Below are 7,046 nucleotides of genomic sequence, written 5' to 3'. Positions count from 1 at the left end.
GGTCAGGAGTTTAAGGCCAGCCTGGACAACATGGCAAAACCCCATCTCTACTAAAAATACAGCTGGTGTGGTGGTGGATGCCTGTAATCCCAGCTACTTGGGAGGCTCAGGCACCAGAATTGCTTGAACCCAGGAGGCAGAGGTTGCAATGAACTGAAATCATGCCACTGCACTCCAGCCTGGGTGATACAAACAAACCCAGGCTGATAAAAACAGCCTGGGTGATAAAAACAAACAAAAAAAGCAGTATTATTTATCACAGTAAAAATTGGAAACCTAATATCATAGAAAAAAGGAGATGCCATTTTCAGTTACAATTTGTGTAGGAACGAATTTTTGAAAAGATATGCAAAGACATGATGAAAAAAGTATAAAACATTATTTAAAAAGGAACAAGATAATTCATATGTACAACTCAATATTGCAAAGTTGTCAGTTCTCTCAAGTTAATCAATAATTTCAATGTAGTTCCAACAAAAATCCTAAAAGCGTTTTATTATGGTATTTCACAAAATGACTTTAAAACTGAACATCATAATAAAGTTCCAAGGAGAGCAAGACTATTCTGCCTTTATCAAACTATATTATAAAGCTACAAAAATTACAAAAGTGTGGTAGAGAGAAGTTAGAAACAGTTTTGAATATAGAAATTTAGTATATTACTGAGAGGGATTACAAATTAATGGAGAACAAAATAGCATGCAATTGATGGTGTTGGGACAATTGGCTATCTATATGAAAAAAATACCTCTCCCAACTTCCAATTAGATTAAAGACCCAAATATTAAAAATAGAACTTGAATATTTTTGAAGAAATGTGGAATATCTTCACTACATCAGTATAGGGGTGAATTTCTTAAACATGACAGAAAAGCATGAAATACATACACACACATAGATGAACAAATTTTACTACCTTCAAAATTACAAACTCCTCTCCAGGCACGATGGCTCATGCCTGTAATCCCAGCACTTTGGGAAGCTGAGGTGGGTGGATCACTTGAGTCCAGGAGTTCGACACCAGTGTGGGCAACATAGTGAGACCCTGTCTCTACCAAAAATACAAAAATTAGCCAGGCATGGTGATGCTCGCCTGTAGTCCCACCTACTCAGAGGGGCTAAGATGGGAGGATCGCTTGAACCTCAGGAGTTTCAGGCTGCAATGAGCCGAGATCGTGCCACTGCACTCCAGCCTGAGTGACAGAGTGAGATCATGTCTCAAAACAAAACAAATTTACAAACTTTTGTACAACAAAATAAATCACAATCAAATTTAAAAGGCAATATGTTGGGAGAATGTAATTGCAATACTAAGAAAAATTGGCATTCAGATTCTTGACGAACTCCTATAAATCAATATGAAATATTTTTACTATCATGATACTGTTGGTAACCTGCAGGCAGCAACCACAGAAGACAGCAAGACTAATATGAATGAACACTTAAAAAAGAGGCTGCTCTGGTACATACCAGCTGAATATTAATCCTCTAAATAACCTTTAACAAAATCAACAAAATATTATGTGAACACAGAATAACGTAAACCCCCTCTCAGCAAAAAAGAAAAAAGTCAAATTTGAAACGAATGCTTTCCTTCAAGCAAGGAATTAGCATTAGTTAATAGAAAACTGATGCTAACTTCTTGAATGATAACATTTTAGGTTGGGCAATGTGAAATGGCCATTTTTAAAGCAAAAGATGGTTTAAAACTGGCAATTTCAAATGATTCAACCTCTATATTCTTAACTATGGTATTGTAAATTGCCAGTTTATACACAATATTCCAACCTGTAGAGCTAAACACAGAACCTGTATATCAACTAATATACAGCTAAACACAGAACCTGTATATTAACTAATGGGCTTGAAACTAGTCAATAAGACTAAAACTTGATATTACTGAATTATGTAAGTCAGTTTACAGTGTTATGTTTTCCTGGAATTTGATATAAAAATTGATTTAGAGCCCACTAAAAATGTAATTATTTATGTTTGTCAAAAATTGTGAAATATGCTTAGATGATTAGTTAAAGCCTAAACCTGAAGAGAGAAAATCTAACTAAACTTAAATTGGTTGAATTTACAAAATTGGCCTTTTTATCCCCATTTTAAACTCACCAATGTCAACTTCTTTGTATCATTACACTATAAAATTTCCAGTATAATTTTTGAAATAGCATCTCTGTTGGTTCCCTTAATCTAAAAGGTTTTCACAAAGTTTAAGAACAACCTTAAATATTACTGGAACAAAAACAGACATGTAGACCAATGGAACAGAATAGAAAGCCCCAGAATAAATCCATGCATTTATAGTCAGCTGATGTTCTACAAAGATGCCAAGAATCCAAGATGGGGAAAGGACAGTCTCTTCAATAAACAATACTGGGGAAACTGAATAGCTACTTGTGGAAGAATGAAATTGCAACCTTTCTCACCCAGATACAAAAATCAACTCAAAGTAAATGCTTAACTGTGAAACCTGAAATTGGAAAACTACTAGAAGAAAACATAGGTGAAAATCTCTTGACATTGGTCTGGGACAAGATATTTTTGGATATGACTGAAAAGCATAAGCAACAAAAGAAAAAGTAGACAAATGATACTGTATCAAACTAAAATGCTTTTGCACAGCAAAGGAAACATTTATAGAGTAAAGAGACAACCTACAGAATGGGAGAAAATATCTACACAGCATACATTCAATAATAGGTTAATAGATTTTTTTAAAGAAGGAACTCAGACAACACAATAGCAAGAGAACAAGTTACTTCTCTAGAAAATGGGCAAAGAACCTGAAAAGATATTTCCCAAAAGAAGACACACAAATGGCCGAGAGGTATATGAGAAAATGCTAAACATCGTTAATCATCAGGGAAAAGCAAATTAAAACCTCAGAGATATCGTCACACCTGTTAGGATGGTCATTAACAAAAACACAAAAGAAGAGTTGGTGAGGATGTAGAGAAAAGGGATCCCCCTTGTACACTGTTGGTGTGAATGTAAATTAGTAGTTATTGTGGAAAACAGCACTGAGATTCCTCAAAAAAACAAAAATAGAACTACCATATGATTTGGAGATTCCACTTCTGGGTATATATCCAAAGGAAATGAAATCTGCACTCCCATGTTCACTGCAGCATTATTCCTAATACCCAAGCTATGGAGTCCATGTAAATGTCATCAATGGATGAATGGATAAAGGACATGTGGTATGTATAAAGGCATACTATTGAGCCTTAGAGGATATCCTGTCACTTGAGATAATATGGATGAATCTGGAGAACATTGTGCTAAGTGGAATAAACCAAGCACTGAAAGACAAATACTGCATGTCTCACTTATTCGTGCAATCTAAAAATGTCAAATTCATAGAAGCAGAGAGTAGAATGGTGTTTATCAGGGACTGGGGGACAAAACGGGGGGGATTGTGGAGATGTTGGTTTTTACTTTATTATTATATTTTTTAGATGGAGTTTTGTTCTTGTTGCGCAGGCTGGAGTGCAATGGTGCAATCTCGGCTCACTGCAACCTCTGCCTTCCGGGTTCAAGAGATTCTTCTGCCTCAGCCTCCCGAGTAGCTGGAATTACAGGTGTATGCCACCACACCAAGCTAATGTTTTGTATTTTTAGTAGAGATAGGGCTTCACCATGTGATCTGCCTGCTTCAGCCTCCCAAAGTGTTGGGATTACAGGTGTGAGCCACTGTGCCCAGCCTGAGATATTGATTAAAGGATGCAAAATTTCAATTAGACAGGAGGAATAAGTTCAGGAAATTTATTGTACAACATAGTGACCATAGTTAATGATAATGTATACTTGAAAATTGCTGAGAGAGTAGATTTTAAAAGTTCTCACCACAAAAATATGTGGAGCAATGAATATGTTAATTAGCTTGATTTAGCCATTTCACAATGTTTATATACATCAAAACATCATATTGTACATCATAAATATATCGATTTTTTATGTTAATTTAAAAATTAAAAAAGATCAGCCTTAAATAAAACAAAACTACTCTGACATTCTAAAATTAAAGATTGTATTTTGAGAGATATAAACTGGCAAAGCAAAAATAAAGAAATCCAAATACTAGGAAAACGAGGGAAAATATGCTCAACCTTCCATAGTTCTTTTTTCCTGCTTTCTTTCCTTATCCTCTCCCTGTCTCCTACCCTTCCTCCTCTCCTCTTTCCTTCCTCCTTCCCTTCTTTCAATCTTGGAGCTAATATTTTTAAATGCTAACAATTGTTAATATGTATCAATAGCAATATGTATCTTGTTCTTGTACTTTATCTATATTTACATGTCTTTAGAAAGGGAGAAATAAAAAGGAAAATGTTATTACCTTTGCCTCCTTTACAGCGAATCGCTACGATGTTTTCAAGATCTTGAGCCATCTACTCATTTACTTCCTTGGTGAAAACCACCATCTCACTGATTTCAAGTTTAAGATTTTTAGTTAAAATATTTTCAAAAAATCAAGCCCAATATAATTAGCCCTCTTCCGATAGTCAACTTAGCATAAAACTTACTGTAGAGTGGGGACATTATGATCATCAATCATGATTCTACTGACCCTATTATGGAAGTGTTTAGGATCATAAGCTCTTTCACCTAAAATAAATAATATGTATGTCATATCTCTATAGGGAATAATATGATACATGATGAAGTTATGAATAAATTAACATATCTTATTGAAATTCCTTATCTATCTTCAAAAAGAGCTTTCCAAGTTGTTCCTGCCACTCTAAAATAAATGCAAGGGTCTCAAAAACGTAAGGATGGTAGTGGTTTATCCATCTCATGTAACCTAAACTCAACTTATTTTTGTTTAATAGGTATAATTTTTAACTTTCTAGCAGACCATTCATTGTGTTATTGCAGGGTAGTTAGAAACCACACAAGAGGCAAATGTAGCTGACCAAAATGATTGCCCCCTGAAAATGTCTATTGAGTATACAGGTAGAGGAAAAAATCAAGAGAGAGAGAGAGTATTAAGCTGAGTTACAACCTATTTTCCACAGAGTTTTTTGCTTTTTTCCCATCTAGGGCTCTGCTCTCATCACAGCCCACTGCTGGTGGGGCAGAGGACTCGTTTGTTAAATTGTCTATGTCCTCATAACACAATCTGGCAGGAAAAACAGAAAGATTTTCCTAAACCTAATATCGCTGGAACAGATCTTCCCAAAAATGGTTTGCTTCCACTCCAGCCTCACTGGTCCTGCCGAAAGCCTCCTCCTTCACAGGGAACTTTGTGCTGCTGGGCTAACTCCTTCTACTAAATGGGGCCAGTCCAAGATGGGGATTTTTAAATTCATTCCTTGCCACCACCAAATGCTTACGAATAAATGCAAGGTAAAAAACATAATCATCTTCTTACATACAGTAATCCATTTTCTATCTACAGTAGCAAAATATAGAGTAATGTACATACTGCATAGATTGTAGACTCGATAGTGGTTTGGAGTTTCTTATCTAGAAACCGCACGACTTCCTAAAAAAGACAAACACATATCTTACATATTTACATGGCACCAACATAAGCTATTTCCTAGGGGGAACCTAAAATGGTTATTACTTTCATTAATTTGTCTCTCACTAGCATCTTCTAGGGGAGATTCAGGGAATACAAGGTATGCAAATTTCAAGTTCTAATCCACTGTGATTTTTCAAATAGTCCACAAAATGTGTTTGGCTACTCAGATGAATCTCTTGTAAATACGCACTGTTTAAGCTATCAGATGAGGAAATTAGCTGGTTAACTAACTCGAAGTAATTTGTTCTAAATCATTAATTCACAGTTAATGCGGTTCTTGTTTAATTTAATCAATTCTTTGGATGAGGAAGAACTAAAAGTGTTGAATCAATGGAAGATCAATAGGCTTAGGTTTGACTTCATAAAAATCTGAAATTTCAGCTTAAAAATGCTATAATGAATAACAAGGGAAGCGATTTTTCAGAAAAATTGGCTGAATGGGGACTATGCCTAGTATGATAAATTAATAATTCATTAACAACAACTTAAATATTACTCACCTTATAGATAAATGGGCCAAGGACATAAACAATCCATAAAAGAGAAAATCTAACTGATTAACAACCTACATATTCAGTGTCACCAATAAAGAAGTCAAAACAATGACATGCCATTTGCACCCATGAAATTAACCCTTTCCCTTTTAATGAGAAAATCCAATGTTGGCAAAATAAGGCATGAAATTTAAAACTTTGATTTATTGTTGATACAAGAATACAATTGCTCTTGGATTTGGCAATATATATTAAGAACCCTAAAAATTTTCATACTCTTAACTAGGTAATTTCACTCCTAGCAATCGATACAGAAAAAGTCTTATGTGCAAAGATGTCTGTTACTGTATTATTGATTATAGTGACACTTAAATGTCCAACATTAGAGATTAATCATAGCACTAATGAAATATCATGCAACCATTAGAATACAGTCCTGTCTTTCGTTTCACTTTACTTTATTTTATTTTATTTTGAGATGGAGTTTCACTCTTGTTGCCCAGGTTGGAGTGTAATGGTGCGATATCAGCTCACTGCAACCTCTGCCTCCCAGGTTCAAGCAATTCTCCTGCCTCAGCCTCCTGAGTAGCTGGGATTACAGGTGCCCGCCACCACGCCTGGCTAATTTTTTGTATTTTTAGTAGAGACTGGGTTTCACCATGTTAGCCAGGCTAGTTTTGAACTCCTAACCTCAGGTGATCCACCCTCCTCGGCCTCTCAAAGTGCTGGGATTACAGGTGTGAGCCACCACGCCCGCCTCTGTCCTTCATTCTCTCAACAAGTAAGTATCTCACAGTGGAAATTTGTGTGTAGCCCTCCTTAGTATACATATATAGAAAACCAGTCAATATTTGCTTTTTCATGGGAAAACAAATATGCCTGGATGGTTAAGCTTTAGGGATTTTTCCAAATCCACTTCCTAGTTCTCTCAATGTCTAGAAAATTATATATATATATAATTTTTGTAATCATATAATATATAATTTTTATAATCATATATATATATCAACTCA

The 7,046-nt window shown here is 35.2% G+C and overlaps 1 pseudogene; it reads right to left on the bottom strand.

Annotated features, from left to right (window-relative positions):
- Positions 1–2,194: 2,194 nt before the first annotated feature.
- Positions 2,195–7,046, bottom strand: part of LOC103248982 (phosphatidylinositol 3,4,5-trisphosphate 3-phosphatase TPTE2-like) — a 47,481-nt pseudogene continuing 42,629 nt past the window's right edge.

Source organism: Chlorocebus sabaeus, chromosome 19 (assembly GCF_047675955.1).
Source record: "Chlorocebus sabaeus isolate Y175 chromosome 19, mChlSab1.0.hap1, whole genome shotgun sequence".
Taxonomy (NCBI): domain Eukaryota; kingdom Metazoa; phylum Chordata; class Mammalia; order Primates; family Cercopithecidae; genus Chlorocebus; species Chlorocebus sabaeus.
Note: the sequence above shows the minus strand (reverse complement) of the source record. Positions and strands in the feature narration are given on the sequence as shown.